The following is an 18,730-nucleotide window of genomic DNA, read 5'->3' as shown; positions in this document are numbered from 1 at the left end:
TCTTTCTTTTTCTTCTTTTTTCATGTATTTTTTGTTATGCTAACCATCCTCCTTCTTCTTTTTTCTATCTTTCTTCCGTCACTCCCTTTCTCTCCATTATTGCTCTCTCTGTCATTGTTACTGTCCTCGTCGTTACCGCCGTGTCTTCTCCTCTTTCCACTATAAGAAAAATATCCATTCATCCACATTTTTTTAAGCTACATTTGAAAAGCGTAGCCTACGCTTTTCTCCGTGTTGCCTTTTCATGAGAGAAAAAGATACACAATTGTGACATCATTTAAAAAGTGTAGCCTTAGGTATTATAGAAATCACTTATAAAACGTAGCCCTAGATTGATATATACGGGTTCACTTTTCATATCAAAGAGAACGCTTTTAGAGGGTAGCCTATTTGTTAAGTTGTGGGTGCACTTAAAAAGTGATGCCTAATGTATCTAGAGCAAAAAACTTGACACTTGGTAACTTTTTTTCCCCTCTTTTTCCCGAAAGAAAACTTACACTTAGTGAAATTTTTGTAAATTCCCTCTGAAGTCATCACTCACCTCCACAGCGCTTTCATCCCTGCACTGATCGTGAAGAAACCCTCTCACCACTCACCATCGCCACTGACCACTCACCATCGCGCAGAAACCCTCTCACCACCGTGAAGAAACCCACTCATCACCACTCACCACTCACCACTGACTGTCACTCCTGTTCGCCCTCATCTCTGCGCTTCTCACCTTCGCCAACCCTGTTGCGCACAACCCTCACCTTCGCCATTCTCACTGTCGCTGATGACCGTCGCTATTGCTGCACTGACCATCGCTCTTCTTCTCCGTGCCCTAATCACTGATGATCGTCGCTGTTCTGACCATTGCTGTTGCTGCGCCATCGCCACCATCGTCATCTCCGTGCTTCTCATCATCGTCTTCTCTGTGCTCACATCGTTGAATATGTATGTATTGATTTCTATTTGGTTTTGAAATTTTAGAGGTTTAGGGTTCCGATTTTAGGGATTTTAATTTGGGAATTTTAATCTGTGAAACTATAGGTTTGTGAACTGTGATTTGATAACATGCATGCTGTTGTTGATGAAGATGTGTGATATTTTAGGGTTCTCAGTTAAAATCTTTTTCAGTTAGATATCAAAAAGCTCAAGAAAAAAATTGGCATGTAAATGATGGTTATAGAAAATATGAACTAACTTCAATAATTTGAAATTGAGGATTGGATTTTGACGATGGAACACTTAGACACTGTTAGAATTTTTTTCTGTAGAGACAGAGAAAGAACATAATATTTCCTGGCCTCACTTTTAGGAAGTACAAGAAAATACAAGAATTTTCTGTCTTGGAGGATAAATTTTATAAATTTGAATAGTACAACTCAACTTGTAAACTTTTAAGAATTTGGTGGTAATGCCGTAAGCTCAATTTGGGGACTAAATTTGTAAATTTCAGTGTGACAACCTTTAACCAAAAGGAATAGAACGTGATAAATAAATTTCATGTGTTTTGATGTGAGAATGCATACAGTAATTTAGGTTTTACTGAGATTTGATTAATAGTATCATAACAAGTTGGGGTTGGGGTTGAGTACCCATTAAATATAAGTTATATAACTCTACCATGTGAAGTGCTACTTCATAAATCATACTCATTCTTAAGCTTATTATGCGGCATTTGGTTTAAATTCATACCTAATTCAGATCCCTTCACTATTAAAAGTCTACATTTATCTTCCTTTTAAAAAAATAAAAAGGTAGACAGATCATGCACTTTGGATTCATTGGTTAACTTTGCCTTGTCCTTCCAGTGAAAGACTTTTCAGGAATTAAGATTGCAGAGGAGTCGGAATGGAAGAATAGCATTTAGGGCTCAACAGGGGTGGTTAACTTGGCTGGAATGCCCATAAGTACCAGATGCTCTTCGGAGGTTATTGCCTTGTTTCTATCACTGTCATTATTGAATTGTATTGACTTAAAGATTCATAGAGTTTTGGTTATTTCCAAAGCTCATCTTAATTCTACAGATAAAAATAAAAATCAAGCAAAGCAGGATTAGAGTAACATCAAAAGTAAGCATATGATTCCTGATGGTACAAATTGAAAATGAACCTTTTTATATGTATATTTTTCTTGACAAATATATGTGTATCAAGTTAAGCAAGTTTTACTTACAAGAAATTGCTTATTCTTCTTCTGACCTATCCATTTAATAGCAAAGGTTGTAGAATTGATAAACAGTACGCCAGAGGATATTCAACCTAAAGTTTTCGTTAGTGCAACAACTGTTGGTTACTATAGTATATTCATATGCCAAATCTTCTTCTCTACTGGTCGATTATTTTCTTGCTTATTGGTTGTTAACTGCTTTGGTGCACTCTTTAGAATCACTTGAATTGATAGAGAAGTATGCATGATTTTACATATAAAATGTCTTTAACTTCTTTTCACTGTTCAGGCACCAGTGAAACACAAGTGTTTAATGAACAAATTCCATCAAAAAATGATTACTTGGCCGAGGTAAGAACATATGTTTGTTGATACTGTTGCAGAGAATGCAAAATATTAAAATTATAGAACCTCAAAAGAATATTCTGAGTGTTACTCAGCAGGTTTTATGAAGATATACAGTCATTTACATTTTCACCTGAAATACTATTAAACTTGAATACTAACTGATTAGCACATCAGTTGTTATTCAAATTAATGGAGCATTTCGCGATATATACCATCTCTTACGTTATAGGTCACATTGACGGATGCTGTCTTATCTTTTCAGGTATGTCGAAAATGGGAATCAACAGCCTTAAAAGTAAACGGGGATGTTAGAGTAGCTCTAATTCGCATTGGTGTTGTTCTTGGTAAAGATGGTGAAGCACTAAGTATTAGCCTGTAACTACTTGAATTTATGATTTAATATCAAATATTATCTGAAGTTCCTAAAATTCATTATATTTTTGTGTTTAATCTTCTACAGCTAAAATGATACCTCTCTTCAAGATGTTTGCTGGTGGACTTATAGGCTCTGAAAAACAATGGCATGTCCCACATCTTCTAGCTATTATTGATTGGTTCCCGGCTGCATCTTAATTTTAGAAAGGCGCTATAATTAAGTTATTTTTCTTTCTTTTTGTACAGGTTTTCCTAGATTCATTTGGATGACATTGTTAATTTAATATATGAAACACTGATAAATCCCTCCTATAAAGGTGAACTCTTAACTCTCATATCTCCAAAGCGAAATTTATTGAAATTTTGAAAAAAAAAAATTAGTGGATATAGAACATTGGCTAGCATAGATAGTTTGGATGGTGCAATTCTCGATTCTGACTTGTGTGATTTGATTACCATGTTCATATATATCTTTGCAAGTGTGGCCAGCATTTAGTAAAGAACAAAGAAGGCAGAGGTAAATTAATGATATTAGTCATTGATAGTTTTGAGTTTGATTTTTAATTTTTATAATTGCGAATGTCATTATGAATATTTTTCTAATAATTTCTTTTCTATATAATTATGCAGGATAATGTTGAGGATGATAATGAAGATTAAGCTGATTATTATTGTGGTTTATTGGCAAAGATAGAGTAGTGTTGGTCTGTTGGAAATGGATACATGTATAGTTGACTACTAATGACTTTTATTAGAAGATACTTATGTAGGATATGTTTTTCGTAGAGTATTAGTAGTAAATTTTAAGTGGTATTATGGTTATTTTGATATTACTATACTTACTTTAGTGTGAGATGTATGAATACTCACAATTAACTTCATTCTAGTACTTTTGGATCATTATTATAAATATATTTTGGTTAGAGATAATTTTTATTATTTAAAAAAATTATTTAGTATAATTATGTATTTATTATTATTTTATAATATTTAACTCATTTAATTAAAAATACAGAATTATTATACATGTAATCATATTACTAAATATTATGTTGTATTAATAATTATTATATATATACAGAAAAAAAAATAATAAGGGACCTAAGGCTACACTTATATATAGTAGCTAAAGAATACAAAAAAAATAAGAGGGATCTAAGGCTACACTTATAAACGGTAGCCATGGTATACAATGTGGCTATGCTTCAAAGGTGATGCATTAGCACTGAAAAGCGTAGCCTATTCTAGTAAAAATAGAAGCTGAAAAACGTAGCCTTTGATCCTAGACAGCATCACTTGAAAAACGCACCCTATTCCCAAACATCAAAAGCGTAGCCCTTGGTGTAAAAAACCGTAGCCTTTGAGAATAGGCAACGGCCGAATAGGCATCCCCCACTAAAGCGTCTCCGTAGCCCGAGAAAAGTGTAGCCTTAGCCTAAGGCATCATTTTTTTCACTTTTAGCTACATTTTTCAAGTGTACCTGAATGGGTGTTTTTCTTGTAGTGCTCGTCTAGATCCGTCGTTGTGCGCAGTGTCCCCTCCTCCTTCGTCCAGATTCGTCGTCGTCATGGCGTCTCCTCTTTATTCGTCTAGATCCGCCGACTTTTTCTCTTCCTCCTTCACGTTCGCCTCTCTCCTTCTTCCTCTTCGAGTTTGTCACGGCCGTCTCTCTCCTTGGTTTTGGCTCCACCTCCATCTCTGTCGTCTTTTATCTCTGCCACTTTCTTCTTTTGTTGCCTTCTTTTTTCACTTTCGCAATTCTGTTTCTCTGTCGCCTTCTTTTCTCTTTTCTTTTTTCTTTCTTTTTTTTTTGAAAATAAATAGTGTTCTTACTTATTCTTGTGAAATCATTACTGACTGATTTATGGTGGTGAAGTGTTTGTGATGATGAATCTATGGTAGTGAAAGTGGTGGCAGCAGTAGTGAATGATTTATTTATTTTTTTAAAAAAATTATTATGAAAATAATAATATGTACTTTTTAAATTTTATTTTATCTTGTCCAATATTTTATCAAACACAATATATACATACTAATAATTTGTGTCTATATCTCTAACGTCCTTGTCTTTGTGTTTCTGTTTAAAGGCATATATAAACCAAATGCTGCCTATATATACATAGGTGTACTATATTTTAGTAACATGACTCTTAGATCCTTATTATATATATGTCCATGTATACATTATATTAACAGTTCTTCTACACATATAAATATTTTTGTAACTAAATCCAACTAAGTTAATAGAAATTTAATAAAAACTAATATTCCTGTGCATTTTCTTTTTTTCTGTGTTTCTTATTGATATAGTGCAGGAATTTTTGTTGGAAAATAAAGAAACTTATTGATATAGAAAACAAAATTATGCACATAGCACAAAAATTTTTATACATAACGCATAAACTTGATGATATAGTATAGAATTTTTTGCATATAATTAACATAGAAAATTTTATATATAGCACATAAACTTATTGATATAGCACAAAATTTTACACACATAGCCTAAAAAATTTTGCTACATAACTAAAAAATTTCCTTCTATTGCTATTGTTCTGAGTTCTGTGTTGTGCATGAAAACTTCTGTGCTGAATAGTTTTATTTTGTAGTTCTGGGTTATGTATTGTGCACCCAAATTTTTTTGTTCAATAGTTTTGCTAAAAACATATACACACGCACGCGCACACACACACGAAGTAGATGATGATGATAGAGGAGAAAAAAATTAAGAAGAGGAATGATGGATTTTTTCCAAAATTTGGCAAGGACATCGAATTGTATCAAGTAACACATATCACAGTGAGTGAGTTATCGTTCCCATGAGAATTAATGGACTAAGCAAGCAATGGTTAACTAATTAATCTAGTTTGACAATTGAAAATTAAATTTTAGAGGTAATCAATATAATAAATAGAGAATTAGATGAAAGCAAATTGTAAACGGTTAAGAAAGTAATATGAATAAAAGTGTTAAGGTTTCGAAGATGTTTAAATTTTAGGAGGAATGCTTTTCACTATCTACTTTGATCATGTAAAGATGTATCCATGAAAAATTATAGTTAATCAAACCCCAATTCTTTGGTGATCACTACAAGAAATGCACTGATTACTATTGGATTTATCGTCAGATTCATCAAATAAATCTGCCGGTAAAAAAGTTACTCTCAGATTTACTGTCGTCCTTGAGTTGACGGTATAAATGTCGCCGAAAACTGCTTACCATCGGATTCTTTCGTTCGACACTAATTACCAGCGGATTTTTCATCGGCTTTTTCAATGGATTTGGCAAGATTGTGTTGGTAAATTTGACAGTAATATTTTTTATTTTTATTTTTTTGGCATAGTTAAGCCACAATTAGTAGACTCTTGTTAACAAAATTATTGGTAGAAATATAAAGTTAGCAGAAATCAACAAATTATTTTATTAAAAAATAAATTGCTTGAATACAATAAAATATCATAGATGTAGAATACAATGAAGTAGACAAATAAAAATGCAGACAACCCTAACCCATACAGATCCTGAAATCTTCGTTGTCGTCAGCGTCATGGTCCCCCTACTGAGGCGGCGGAGTAGGTGCTGCCGTTGGTGCCCCACTAGCATCATTGCCGTCGGAACCAGCAGTGTCGTTGCCTCTAGTACGCATCTGCTGGCTGTACTCCTACATTTGCTATCGCAACCGATCGAGCTACTCCAACTTCTCCGTCAGGTCCGAGCTAACGGCAATGCGTGTAAGAAGGTCTCGATACCTCTGCTCAAATTGCTCCGCTTACTAGTGAAGCTCTTGTGTTAACTTCTACACCTCCTCCCTTAAGTCAACAACTTCTTAGGAATTAGCAAGGCTGGTGACAAAAGAAGCTTCCAACGCGGAGGAGCGGAGGCCATTGGCGAAGAACAACCCCAACCCGAAGCAGCGATTCTTGTGGTGTTCAAAGGCGGTCTCGCGCTAAACCCTACCAGGATCTACCACTGAGGTCTCAAATCCGATTTCGTCTTCCCCACTAGGCGGTTGAGATTGCTGGGTCACGACCTCCAACCTCTGCGTGTACTCCTCCTATGTCACACATGTTTGTTGTGATTACGATAATAGTTAAATAATTAATTTTAAACCAATTAAAGTAGAAACTTAGGATTAATTTAAACTCACATAATGGGCCACAAACTGCTCGTTAACAAATCTCTCCTTGTTTACCTTCAAAATATGGGTATACTTGAAAGTCTCCGCCAGTATCGCCATAAGATCCAACGACTTAGACTACAAATTAATATATCAACCAAAAAAATAAATGACAAATTAAACAATGACAGATAAATATATATGATAATCCAAAATCATCATCCTTAGTCCTAGATATGTTAATCATCATCCTTGTTTATTATAATGATAATCCAAAATTTAACAACTAAGATCATCAGCATATAATTCCTAAGCTACTGGCTATATATGGTTATAATAAATATCATTATCAAACTCACTAAATATTTCAAACCCTTAACATACTTATAGATAGATATACACAATATTGCTCATGATGTCACATTAACAACACCATATAGTACCTAATAAATTAATGATATATGAAATTAAACAAGTTAAAAGGATATTAAGCTACTAGAAATTAAAATTAAAAGAAGTAGATGAAGTAAGAAAAAGAACAATAAGAAGCTTGGAGTGACAAATACCTTTTTATCTTTAATTTTAGATATGGAGTAGTGTTTTCTTTTCTTAACTATTATTCTAGTCTTCATCATCATCACCCCCATCATTATCACAAAATTCAGTTTAATGACAACAAATTTTGGTAAATGAATTCAAGTTAGGAAGTTAGGATGCTATAATACAAATGCTAAATGTTTTGGGTAAAACACTTTTCTATTACAATTCCAGAGACATCAAGCATCCTACATGCTTACAACCTAGTTTAACCATTCTAAATTAAAATAAACCAATATATTTTTACACATTATAAACTAGTCAAGCCGTATCAGAACCAGTTCAACTATGAACCCACTTTGTATATGGTTCAAACATTCTCTCATCATCAACCACACAAATCAACCAATTAAACCAACGTAACAGTTCTATATCAGCTCAGCTCAGTTCAGTTCATACAGGACTATATAAGTATATATCAATAGAGCAAGGATAACACCAAAGATCATATTCAAAACAAGAATGCTTATAAATCAATTACATGCTTATAAAATAAATGAACAAATTAAAAAAACTAATTCAAGTAACTACTAAAATATTAAACAATGCCAAATTTCTTACCAGTCTTCTCTTCGTCTTTGTAACACCCTACCACACAGAGCTTTACACTTAAGTTCATAAAACAGAGGTGGTGAGGTATTACGACCTCTAAAATAATATATATATGTAAAAAATAAAAGCCCAACGTAAAGAAAACGTAAAACGGTAAACAGATAAGGGTAAGACATGAAATATATAAACGAAAGAGTACCAAAATACAGGATAGCAAGCTCCGGACTCGACCTGTGAAGCCAAGGCCGGCCGGAGAATATTTACATACATAAGTATATAAGTATAACCCAAATACCCCGACATACATAAGTTAAGTACCTAGTTCTCCAAAAGCCTCTAAGAGGATTAAACATAAGTAATATATACATGTAGGAGAGTCTATAAACCTATAAACAGTGCATAAACAAAATACATCAATCCCAAAAATATCCATCTTTGCTTGCAGAGAAAACTCCAGGTGCTCAACGAGGTGCTTCTCGACCTGCATATGAAAACAACAACATATATATAGTATGAGAATCGGAGGTTCTCAGCATGATAATGGTGCCTACATAAATAAGATATAAGGTCCCGGGAAAGCCAGAGCAATCCTAGAACTTCGACACTTAGATTTAAATCCTAAAGTTTATAAATTGAAGACCATAAATAGGGTAGTTTGTCTAAGGTTCTTAATCCTAACTCAATTCTACTTAATTCTAACTTATTCCCTCAGCTTCTTGCCTTCCTCCTATCCTCCAAAACTCCGGTACATAAACAAGTAATACAGACAAAGCAAACACAAGTAGGATACAAATACTGCAAGTAGCAAATATAGCAGGTAAGCATAATAATCACATAGGCAACCCAATTAATGCACAATCAAATAAAACACACATATGCATATGATGTATGCCTTTCCTACTAGCTGTGAGCTCATGTGTCGGTTACTTTGCCAGAACCTAACACACTCGGTAGATAACTCGGATATCGTCTCTCTGACATGCCTCCACACTCTTGGGATATAGTGTCCGTCACACTCTCAGAATATAGTATTCGTCACCCTCATGGGATAAGTGTCCGTTGCATTTCTTGGGTTAAAGTGTTTCCACACTCTTGGGATATAGCACCCGCCACGCTCTTCGAATATAGTGCCCGTCACACTCATGGGATATAGTGCCCGACACACTTATCAGGGTAAAGTGCTCTCACACTCTTGGGATATAGTGCCCACCACGCTCTTGGGATATAGGTCCCGCCACGCTCTTGGGATATAGTGCCCGACACACTTTACAAACAGAAAGAAAACTTAAACATACTAAACATCGACAATCTCAATTAGGCCTCAATTATCAAATTCATTCATTAACTCATATATGCATCTCTGGCATACTCGCAACATTTTCGCACTTCCTCAATTAATCATAATCATTTAATCATCAATCATATTTCAATAATAATTCTTCATTTTCAATTAATCGGCATCATTTCAACCTCATACATCTCATACTCAACCTTCCACACTTCCTCAGCTCATTCAATATCAACTTAACTGTTATTCATCTCATATACATATTTATTTACAACTTTCTAACTCAATTTCTTCTTTTTTCAACTTCCTCTACGGGTCTAAAATCCTTCCTAAGTTCAAAAGCTAGGTATCGGACCAAAAAAGATAGGTAAAAGAGGTTGGGAAGCTAGAGGATTGGTAAAACATAAAAAAATCACATGTGTTGCAAAAACAGGGGCCCGCGTACGCACTTCATATAGCCGCATACGTGGACTTGAAAATCTCCCATCCCGCGTATGCGTCACTTGCCCACATACGCAGGGGTGCAAACCCGAAATGAAATCCTGCATCGCGTGCGTGTGTCTCACGTACGCAGGGGGTGTAAAAAGCGAGGGTCCGCATACGCGGGATTGCTCCGCATACATGAGACATCTGGGCAGTGGCCACCGTTCACGTCGCGTGTGCCAGTCGCATACGCATGCCTCTATTTTCCCCCCAAAACCACCAAAGTTGCAAAATTCACTTTTCGCACACCAAACTTCAAACGCACATAACTCTTTCGTTTTAAAATATTTTTCATCTATTCTTTGAACGGCATAAACTTTACGGATCCAATTTTAATTTAAATCAAGTTTGAAAAAATTTGAGGGTTCAGAAGCCGTGTTATGGCTCGCCGAAGTTGGTCAAAAATTAGATTTTCAAAAACAACACAAATCCTTATTTCCTACCAAAACCTCAAAACACATAACCTCTTTTCACAACCATTACAACCCCATACCCATAATCGTTATTCGCTATCAATAACTCCTAACCAAATTACTCTCAACCATTTTCAACACAAACCATATATAAACTTCTCTATGTAACATCATTTTCATAATTCATTATCATCACACAATCTCATCATCATTATTACTCAACATTTACCATCATCAATTATTCAATATACATTTCAACTGCCAAAACAATAATTATCAACACAAGTTATTAATCCTCAACCATACATACCATACAACCTTTCTTAGGGTCATCTAGCCTAAGTTTTCACGACACATTATATATTACATACGAGAAACCAAAACCATACCTTAGCCGATTTCTCCCCTAAGCCAAAGACACCTCAAATTTGCATAAAACTCAGCCCCAAGGTTCTCAACCTCCAAGATCGTAGCACCCAAAGCTCCACCAAGCTTCTAATCTCCTCAAACGTGTTCCAATTTCACATATACACAACCTATTACATACTACCACATTCATATACACAAACTTGATGCTCAACCACAATTAATCAAGGAATTCACTAGGATTTGAGAATCCTTACCTTACCGTGCCTTAATCAAACAAAAGTTTGCTAATTCCTCAAGCTAATTTGACCCTAAAACATCAAATAAACCAAAAATCTCAACACCCAAAATATTGAATTTTTGAAATTGGGGAAGAGAAAATTGAAACTGAAAATATGACTTCCTTATCAAATCAATTATTGGGCTTTGTAGAGCTCGACGCAGTGGACGCGTGGATGCAAACGGTGCGGTGATTGGAGGTCAGAGTTAGAAGATATAAGAGATTAAAATTGGATGGAAATTTGAGTTAGGGTTCCATGAACTCCTTTCCCTCTTTAGCGTTTCTTGCTGAATGAATGAGGAAGAAGGAGAGTTCATTAAGGCCCAGTTTGGGTAAACAGCTTAATTAAGCTCCTTTTAAAAAAATAACTTAAACAATAAATACTTATATTAAAAGTAGCTTATAAATAAGTTATTTTGTGTTTGGTTTTTTAGTTCTAAAAGTGTTTATTTTAAAAGAAATATGATAAAAAAAACTTTTTATTACGAGAGAAGTCATTTTTTTTAACTTCTCCATAAGCACTTAAATAGCTTCTTAGAAAGCTCCAATTTAGTTTTGAAAATTGCACCAGACATTAATATTCCTACTTTTCATAAGTCAAATGCTCAAAAAAGTATCTTTTGAAGCTTTCTAAACGGGCCCTATATGTATTGGGTTTTGTTGGTTGGGCCTTGGGCCCAATTTAGGCCTGGTTTGGCCCGTTCGACCCTATTTTGGGCTAAAACCTTTAAAATTAGTGTCAAAATTCATATTTTAATTTGTTCAAACTCATTGAACTATAAAATTCCATTTTTTCTAATTTATTTGATTAATAATTAATTTATTATCTAACTATTCGTAATTTTATGCGGGGTTTACAGTCTTCATGAAGGTCGCAGACCCACTCGTATACCTCGACGACTTGGGCGAAGCCTTGTTAGCAACGTTCATCAGACGGCGACACTTGAACCCCTCGTTATCTCTAAATTAAGCCTCCAGTTCTTTCTTGATGTTTGGACAATTTTACGATGTTAGGCGATCTTTCTCCTGACAAATGTCGCTCATCATCTACTGAAGTTGTTCAGCTGCCCGGTGGTCATAGATCTTCCGGATCATGCGATTGTGTTCTGCATCCCATATGAATTTCTACTACACAAAGTGATTTACCAAGTTTAGTTAGCAGAATAAAATACAGTTTAAATACAGTTAATTAATTCAAACAAAATTGGGTTCTTTCCGCCCACTTTTGAAAACCATCGCTCTCTGGTCTCAACCGAGATCTGCGTGTAGGTCGGCCATGGGCTATCGTACATGGACTTAATGACCTTGTTGATCTCCTGTGTGCAAGCATTGGAGTTTGGTGCAAACCTGTCAGAGAAGAAACCTCACATTAACAAACACATAGAAACACATAAACTTAAGATAAACAAACTTAAGATTAAAAAATTGAACAATGACTGCAAGCCATCAGGCCAAATCCCTAGCCGGATGATGAACGGTGGTGGAGGGGCATCCTGCTGGGGGCACTGGAGGAATCACCCACCACAGGCTCTGTTGACGTCGTCGCTGCATTTGCAGGGGGCATAGCAGAAGGAGGCACCCAGTCCGGTTTGGGACCATGATGAATTGCTGGTCCTTGATCAATTAATTATGAAAAGAGGTGAGGCACGTTCACTGATTTAAAGCCACACAATTGTTAAGAACTAAACCTAGTTGATTTAATGTCACTTATCAAAACTAGTTTTAAAACTTAAAGAATTATGAGAAGAAGTTTTCAAGCTTAGTTCCAATAACCAACTTTTCCAAGTTAATAATAGAATTCAATTTGGATTAGAACTATTTTCCTATACATTCAAATCCTTGTGATGAAGAATGAAAACTTGTTTCTTAAGAAAACATCAATGCATTATTAAAAATTAGAAAATTTATAACATTAGTCCATTAGAATTAACAGAGCTCCTAACCTTAATAAAGGAGATTAGTCGCTCATGGTGCAAAGGAAACAAAAACAATGAATTAAAAACGACTGAAAGAAGAGAGCTCACGTGTGTGTCTCTCACTCCTTTTAAATGATAACCCTAAACCTAAAATTCAGAATTCAAAACTCAATCAAATAAAACAGAATCAAATCTAATCTAATTAATGCTTCTCACATAGTTTTCTCTCTCAAGTTAAGCCATTGGTGATTCTCTTCATAATTGGTAATTAAGGCTTGATAACATGGGCTTGTGCTTAACCTTGGATCATCCAATCAAGTGCTTGAGATTTGGAGAGATTAGTGAATAATTTGGAAGGCTCTGGGAGCTGGCTGATGTGGTGCGTCTAACGCATGGCTTGTGTGTTGAATGCCTGGCCCAAAATTTGGGATCCTGGAGCCTCTGTGCATAGTGTGTTAGATGCATAGAACCGTGCATTGAACGTAAGGCTTGTTGGGCAGCTATTAGAGGTGCATTTGAAGGGTGCGTTGAACGAAGGGGAGATTGGAGCTACTGGAGGTTCCCCTCAATGGTGCATTGGACGCACAGAACTCTGATGTATCTTCTGATATATATATATAACTTATTTACTTTACTTACTACTTTGTATATCTTGGAGCTTTTGCAAGGTTTTATATATTTTGTTCTTATTCGTGCCAACGTGCTTTTGTTATCGGGTGTGAATGCTTCGCGCTTTATATCTCTGTTTTATATGTCCTTGATCTTCTATCCCTTTCATTGGGCTTTTAGTTATATTATTTTGTGATTATATACTATTTTATGGAGCTTTAGAACTGTCGTGATGCTTTATCGCCTTTGCTTCACGGCTATAAGGTGAAACTTAGTGTGATAGGGTGTTACACATTGCATACTAGGGGAGGAAAATGTCTCTGACCACCTCATCATATCTTAGATCATTATTCAGCCTATCTTTGTAAGTCACTGCCGATGATGAAGAGGCCAAGACTCTCAAGCGGAGAATTCTCTGGGTGCTTTCCAGACTAAAGTCAATCACCTTCCCTCTCACATAGCTCTTGTAACTCAAATTTTCTATGTTATGAGTTTCCTCATTAGTGAGCCATGCATTGGCATAGAATTATTGAACCAACAGTTGTCCTACTTTTACATGTGGGTCACAGAGAGTTTGTCATCTTGTTTTTATGATTTGTTCTTGAATTTCTAGGTACTGTCCTTGTTTCAAATTAAAAGGCACTTCGGAAATGACCTTCTTTTTGCTCATTGCCTTGTAAAAGTGGTCCTCATAAAATTTGGAGAGGAACCGTGTTGCATCATGTGAAGAAGCAGCCGGTTCCTTTCCTTTTCTCTTTGTTGATGAGGAAGCTTGAGACTTGGGTGTCATTCCTTTTGTGTAGAGCTTGCTCAATCAAAAGTAACACCAAAATTAAAATTTTTGCTTGTCTCTAAGCAAAGAAGGAAAAAAATAGTGGGGAAGAGAAGGATAAAGAAAGGAAATGTGGTATGAATGTGAATGGAGGAAGAGTAGAAGGATGATTAAGAATGAGGGGAGGGGGCTTCGGTTGTATGTTCACGAAAATGAGAAATGGTAATGAGTGATGGTGGTGGAGGTGTATATGTTAGATATTTTATAAAATCAGTAATTTACGTACCTCCAGTCATTGCCAATAAATTCTTTGATTTAATTTGGAACTTCCAATTCTTGAATCACAGAACGAGATGGAATCAAAGTGTGTTTGTTTGTTATATCTGTAATCAGAATTGGGGACCCAAACTTTATAAAGTTTATGAACAGTCGTGTTCTTTCCATCAAAGAACAGATCAACTGCCAATATAATTAATCAATAATTACAACACCACCCAAACTAATTTCTATATTAACAAATTGGACCACAATTAGAATAAAAATTCTAACATTCTCCCACTTGGTCCAACATTTGTTACGTATAGTTTATAATTACATACTATGCTTAAACAATTAAGATAAATTACACGAATTATAGCGGTAGGTTCTCATTAATCAAGTATTACCTTATATGTATTACAATGTAACATCTCCTAATTGAATAAAATCTTTATGTGGTATTTCTGTAGGAATAAGCCCAATGCTTATTCTAGGTCCTTCACTGAATTTTATTTGTCATTCTCAATCATGTATGCGCATATATACTAACCAAATGAGAAACAAATAATAATAAGAATTTCATATCCAAATATGTCATATGATATAACATAAGTCATACAAGTGACGTTACAGAGCATAAACCCATACTAGTAACATGATCCTTAAACAATTCTGGTGGCATGCCTTTTGTCAAAGGATCAGATATCATCTGTTTAGTACTAATATGCTCTATCTGTACCTCATTAGACCTAACTCGATCTTTAATGGCTAAGTACTTAATATCGATGTGCTTACTTCGACTACTACTTATATTATTCTTAGCCATAAATACAGCAGCTGAATTGTCACAATATATTCTCAATGGCCTAGAGATACAATCCATAATCTTAAGCCTAGAGATAAAATTCTTTAACCAAACACCTTGTGATGTAGCCTCAAAACAAGCAATAAACTCGGCTTCCATGATAGAAGTGGCACTACAAAAAAAGGGGTTAAAATGGCGGTTTTTTATGAAAATTACGGCGGTTACAACCTCCATTATTACCAAAAACGGCGCCTCCAAGAAACGCCGGTATTCTGGGCGCCATTCTGGTTATTACGGCGGTTTTGTTATTGTTTAAAATAGCGGTTTGTAACCGCCGTTTTTACCAGGATTTAATGGCATTCTTCTCGTTTAAAATGGCGGTTTCTAACTGCCGTTTTTACCTGTGTTTAATGGCATCCTCCTAGTTTAAAATGGCAGTTTCTAACCGCTGTTTTTACCTGGGTTTAATGGCATCCTTTTCGTTTAAAATGGCAGTTTATAACCGTCATTTTTACCAGAATATAATGGCACCGTTTTCGTTTAAAATGGCGATTTTTAATCATTGTTTTTACCTAAGTTTGATGACAATTTTATACTCTTTAAAATGAAATTGAAACTACCTATTTGAAGTGACATTTTTGGAATTCAAACTTTAAAATCTATTAATAATCAAAAGGCATAGCCTTAAATCAAACATTATAACAAGATTTTTAATTCATACATAATCTCCGAAAATCAAGAGTCATAATCCAAAAACAAAGTATCAAAGATAACATTTTTCAATAATTCGTCTTACTATCTATATATATATCCTTAATACATAAAATATTTATCATGCAAGATCATGCTTCTTTGTTGCTCACTCCAGAAGACCTACTTCCTAACTTTTCTAACTCTTCTAGTGATGGAATTTCGACTATGTTGGTGGGCCTGATGTTTATTATGTTGAGAATCTCAGCTTTTGCTAGGTCATGGCTTTTAACACTTTCCAAGAACTCATTGGTGCACTCTCTTGTTTGATCACGAGCAGCAGTATCAATAAGATAATCATAAACCTGATGGAGATGCATCACGGTCATAACTCATACACAGATAAAAAAATGTACTATAACCATCTATTGAAGTTACCAGAAATAAATAACTAAGGATATTTTCACAAACTAACAGTGTCAAGTACAATTCAAACAGATCTATTCATGTGGCGATATAAATTCAGGTTCCTAATTAGTGGAAAACAACTACCTTATGTTGTTTGTATTTCTCCCTCACAGCTTGCAAAGAGCCACCTCTCCTGCTGAGGTACAGATCATGTATATTTGAGCACATTCCTTTAATTCGGCAGGTTTATATCTAGTGAGTTGATAAAGTGCTGCATTCTGTAAACAAAACGTTTAATTTAGTAATTGAATCCAACTTGGATATTGAATCTGTGATTTAGAAGAATGAAACATTACCCAAGGATGTGTCTTTGGACTTGGCATAAATCTTGCTAGAAATACAACAGATGCTGCCACCAAAGAAGGCAAGAATTTTACACAATTATAATCCAACAAACTGAGCTCTGCGAGGTAGCTAGTGAGAAACTCAAATTGCAAGTCTGATGTCTGCACCAGGAAACAGGAATAATGTTAGTCAACTGATAAACTAGAAACAATATTTTTGGCAATTTCATTAGTATAGAGTAAATTACTATCACTAACATACTAACATGCTTTCTAAAAATTAGCAACTAGTATATTGAAACAAGAGTTCACTTACATCTTTGCTCTCTTGAGCAACTTTAGAGAATCTTCTGCACATACAAATGAAATGCAAAGCGAGCCAACATGTCAATGAAAAAAGTATAGCTAAGAAAAGATGATTCAATACGTCGATGAAAGATTTCATGAATTACATGTGCATGCACCTTAGAAAGGTCTTTACTGTTGGACCACCCAATTCAAACTTCAAAGACTTCAATATATCAGCTTCCATCTCCACAACCTTCGAAAATAACCAAAAGTAAACTAAATTTAACAAGAGCCAGGAATAAGCAAAAGCATTGAGAAGCTTATAACAAACCAATTTGCTTAATTTAACATCTAAAAATACAATGCTACTTCTAAGTATCTTGACAAATTTGTCAGATTATATATTTTGAATTTCCTTCTAAGGGCTCATTGCCATTTGTTTCACGTGAATTGCATCAAACACTTGAAACCATAACATTATGGAAGCACTAATGCACTATCTAGTATATAGACTCCATTATTAAAACTAACGTTCAATCTATCTCAATTTATGAGTAAAATTAGCTAAATAATGCACATACTGTTCTTCTTTGTTTAATTATTCTACTATAGTAAAAAAGCAAGCATAATTGAATGAATTGATTATAAATATACTTAATGTAGAATTTGGTCCAAATAGTAAAGCAAGTCACCCCCGACCCCTTAATTAGTTGGTCTCTTTATTATAATGTATAGTCAACTGCATCATATTTTATCAATCCGGAGTTTCTGACACTTGCTATCCTCGGTGTCTCAAAATAAGAAATTAAATTAGTGATCGAGGCTCAATTACTTTAATTTAAACAAGTAGTTGTGTATATGCAATGGAGGATGTGGTTATGTGATAAAATCAATAAAAATAAGTCTTCTTCTAATAGTTACAACCCAATAAACTTAGTGGGAAATTGGAAAACTTACGTGATAGACCAATTCTGGCCAACAGACCCTCACTCTTCATCAATCCCATAATCTTCTAGTAAATCCTTGCTTTGCTCTCTGCAAATCAAGTTCTGAATTGGTTCAATTTATCAGAAAAAGATACTTCAGCCAGAGACGATGTCTTTGTACTTATCACTGTCTTTTGTTCACTTAAATTGAAGAAAACAACATACAGTTCACCTAAACACGTATATAAAGTAAGGAATTAAGACTCTATTAAATGCTTGAATGATATATTGATTATTGAGATTCATCTAAAGTGTTGGTTGGCAATTCACCTCTTAATCCAAGAGCGAATCCCACCAGGACTAATACCATCTGCATGAACGACCAATTTGGATTATGAATAACAAAGAGGCACTGTAAAGACTTATAAAGGTGGTATCCAACTTTCAATAGAATCTATATATATCAATCAACAAAATACAAATTGGGCCAATGCAGGCTTCTATACTTATTTCTAGAGATTAAGGGCCACATGCAAATCTTGTATGTGAAATATGGAGTAAAGCATACCTGATTTGCATCCCATCTGCAAGGAGAAAATGTACCTCTCTTGAACTCCTTAGAAATAAGCTTTTGTTTTGGGGAAGCATCCAAGTAGAATTTCATTTCGTTGGTTGCAACCAAATGATGTTTACCCCGATAGTCCTCTTGATGCGTACTCTCGCCATCTCTGTATCGGTAA

General features: G+C 34.9%; 1 long non-coding RNA gene and 1 pseudogene across 1 annotated transcript; one reads left to right on the top strand and one right to left on the bottom strand.

Moving 5' to 3' along the window:
- Window positions 3,123–3,580, top strand: LOC107621148. The gene is made up of 2 exons (XR_002355760.1): window positions 3,123–3,194; window positions 3,508–3,580. It is a non-coding gene; the product is annotated as an uncharacterized LOC107621148 (long non-coding RNA).
- Window positions 15,997–18,057, bottom strand: LOC107623800 (annotated as a pseudogene).

Source organism: Arachis ipaensis, chromosome B10 (assembly GCF_000816755.2).
Source record: "Arachis ipaensis cultivar K30076 chromosome B10, Araip1.1, whole genome shotgun sequence".
In the NCBI taxonomy this organism is placed as follows: Eukaryota; Viridiplantae; Streptophyta; class Magnoliopsida; order Fabales; family Fabaceae; genus Arachis; species Arachis ipaensis.
Note: the sequence above shows the minus strand (reverse complement) of the source record. Positions and strands in the feature narration are given on the sequence as shown.